This window comes from Podarcis gaigeae, assembly GCF_964106915.1.
Source record: "Podarcis gaigeae genome assembly, chromosome: 8".
Lineage (NCBI taxonomy): Eukaryota > Metazoa > Chordata > Lepidosauria > Squamata > Lacertidae > Podarcis > Podarcis gaigeae.
In genome coordinates this window covers 14,926,271-14,929,579 of record NC_139684.1, presented here as the reverse complement: position 1 = coordinate 14,929,579, position 3,309 = coordinate 14,926,271, and the positions used below count along the sequence as shown (strand labels likewise).

Sequence of the window (3,309 nt, the reverse complement as noted above, 5' to 3'; positions counted from 1 at the left end):
AGAACACAAGTCACAATGTGTGTGCCTTTCCGAAAAGGGCAAGTGAAATAATCAAGGTTTGAATGAAACATTGCAACATTTGGGGCTTTTCAGTTTGGAGAAAAGGCCAGTCAGAGGTGACATAGCATGGAGAAACTGGACACACACACACACACACACACACACACACACACACATATATATATATATATATATATATATATATATATATTCCTCCCTCCCCTGTAACACTAGAACTTGCAGGCATCCGATGAAGCTGCATGTTGGAAGATTCAAGACAAATAAGAGAAAACCCTTCTTCATACAGCCCATAATTAAACTGTGGAACTCGCTCCCACAAGAGGCAGTGAAGGCCACCAACTTGGCGTTGAAAGAGGATTGGACAAATTCATGGCGGAGAAGGCTACCAAAGTATTCCTACAAGCAATTCACTGGCCTCTGTGAGAACTGGTTGCTGGACTAGATAGGCCTCTGGTCTGATGCCACAGAGCTTCCCTCACATCCTCGGCTGAATTGGTAACAGAATGAACCTTTTTCAGAGTAAAGAGGAAACGCTGAGTCTCTGTGCGCAGCTGATTGGTATTCAGCAAGATCCTCAGGTGCTTAATAGGAAAACAACACAAATCCACAACAAAACAAAACAAAGCCTTTATTAATTTCCCACCCCCTTCCCTGCAAAGTTCAGGAGCGTGAGAGTAATCACAGTATCGAATCATCACAATCATAATCATATAAAAGGCCCTCTGTCGAAAATAGTCTGTTAAGGCTCCCGGAGAGTTCAGCGGGGAAAGATTGCATTAAGATAAAGTAGATTATAGCACCGGTGGACATTCAAGCCTGTCATTGTAGGGCGACTCACATTGGGAAGTCCCCAAAGCTGCTTTTAAACATGGGCAGGGGGCTGTGGCTGCTGGCGGGGGGTGGGGTGGGTGGAATGGAAGGTCTATAAAGGCATGTTGGGATATTGAGGTGGAAGAAGGATAATTTTTAAAAAAACGTTTGGAACACTGCTGGAATGAAAAAAGAGGGATTGAGAGAGCTATGGCGCTAGTCATGATGGCTTGGCTCTGCCTCCACAGTTGGGAGGAGCCAATATTTCTGAATCATGGGTGTAGCCGGGGGGGGGGCAGGGGGCAGCTCCCCCCCCCACTAAATCAAGTGAAGAAATAAAGAATAGTTAACTAAAAGTAGAAACAGTAAGACTATTTGAAATTGGAATGCTCGCTGAGGCTACTTGTAATGCAGAATGCTCATTTAGTACTTCCCAGAGAGTTAAGACCTGACTAAGGTTGACAAAGCGGGACGTGGGTGGCGCTGTGGGTTAAACCACAGAGCCTAGGACTTGCTGATCAGAAGGTCAGCGCTTTGACTCCCTGCAACGGGGTGAGCTCCCATTGCTCGGTCCCTGCTCCTGCCTTCCTAGCAGTTCAAAAGCACGTCAAAGTGCAAGTAGATAAATAGGTACCGCTCCGGTGGAAAGGTAAACGGCGTTTCCGTGCACTGCTCTGGTGCGCCAGAAGCGGCTCAGTCATGCTGGCCACACGACCCGGAAGCTGTACGCCGGCTCCCTCGGCCAATAAAGCGTGATGAGCGCCGCAACCCCAGAGTCAGCCACGACTGGACCTAATGGTCAGGGGTCCCTTTACCTTTAAGGTTGACAATGACAGGGGAGCACCTCAATGGTCTTAGTGAGTTTGCACAGGAAAAAAAGGAGGAATTTGAGAAGGAAGTGCTGCAAAGGTTTTCAGCAAATCCAGGAAAACTTGTTTTAGTTTAGATTTAAAAAAAAGTTGAAAAAAGGCATGCTGTTTGTAAATTTGCAAAATATACTCAGGAACTTCATGAAAGGCACTCCGTGATTTTTTTTTGTTTTTGTTTTTAAGGTAACTTCATGGTTTTCAGATGACTGAAGATTTTGACAGATTTTTTTCTGAGCGCTTGGGGGTCAAAAGAAAGAAATTTAAAGCAACTGTTGTGGAGACATTTCATTTTGAATCTGCTGAACAGAAGCTGATGGAGGACGATGGCAGGTGGTTGTCCTGCCCCCACTAACATAAATCCTGGTCACACCCATGTTCTGAATACAGTGTTTATTTTCCCTGACATGTTGGAAAACGGTGTAGAATGTTTAAATATTGGGAGGTTTTCTTTGTGAGGTGGGAGGTGTGCTGTTTTTTAAATGTATTATTACTACTTTCTTTTGAAATTTTGCGCCCCTAAGAATTTTGTGCCCAGGGCAAGCACCCCTGTTACCCCACCCTTGTCACACCACTGATCCCTGCTGTCTCTAGGTAGGGGTGGGGGGAAACCCTGCCTGAAACCCTGGAAAGCCACTGTCAGACAGAGTAGGCAATACAGCAGTGGCGTAGCGTGGGGGGTGCAGGGGGGGCCGGCCGCACCGGGCGCAACATCTGGGGGTTAGGGTTAGGGGGCGCAAATCCACGGGTTAGGGGGCGCAAATTACTTGCCTTGCCCCGGGTGCTGACAACCCACGCTATGCCACTGCAATACAGTGGTACCTCAGGTTAAGTACTTAATTTGTTCCGGAGGTTCTTAACCTGAAACTGTTCTTAACCTGAAGCACCACTTTAGCTGATGGGGCCTCCTGCTGCTGCCACGCCGCCAGAGCATGATTTCTGTTCTCATCCTGAAGCAAAGTTCTTATTTCTGGGTTAGCGTAGTCTGTAACCTGAAGCGTATGTAACCTGAGGTACCACTGTACTGAACAATGGACCACCTTGGCTCAGTTTAAGGCATCTTCCGATGTCAACCCCATCCTGAGCTGGGTGTGCAAATGCCTCTCCCGCCTCCCTCTCTCTTCCATCTTTCTTCTCGTGGGGGGAAGTCTGTGCCGGTTGCAAAGCGTTAGCCAAGCCCAATTTGCCTCTGCACTACGTCCCTCCGCTGAAGCGTCTCCCAGATTTTATGCATCCGGCAAGTGAGGCCTGCAGAAGCTGTATTAAATATAATGCATTTTTGTCAAGATTAACGGTAATGCACGCAGAGCTAGCGAGCGAGAGACTGGGTGGAACACCTTGGTGGCTGATATGCACATCCTCCAAATGGTCTGCCGATGAGCTTGGAGATGGAGGGAACTAGGATGCACCGAATGGAGAAATATGTGCCACGGAGGCACAGGAAGAATGTGGGAATCCCACCCCTGAATATTTTATGCCACTGAGCCAGGTGGTGGGCGTATGTCTAGCGCCCAGGCTGACTTATGCTGTCAGGTAGTTTGATACGGTCTTGAGGGGCAAGAAACTGCCTAGAGAACAAACAGGCCTCTGCATTGAGCAGAAACAGACGAAA

The 3,309-nt window shown here is 47.7% G+C and overlaps 1 long non-coding RNA gene across 1 annotated transcript; it reads left to right on the top strand.

The window, feature by feature from the left end:
* The first annotated feature begins 444 nt into the window (after positions 1-444).
* On the top strand, positions 445-2,099 carry LOC310849768. Its single transcript, XR_014567074.1, has 2 exons — positions 445-599; positions 1,884-2,099. It is a non-coding gene; the product is annotated as an uncharacterized lncRNA (long non-coding RNA).
* The last annotated feature ends 1,210 nt before the right edge of the window (positions 2,100-3,309 follow it).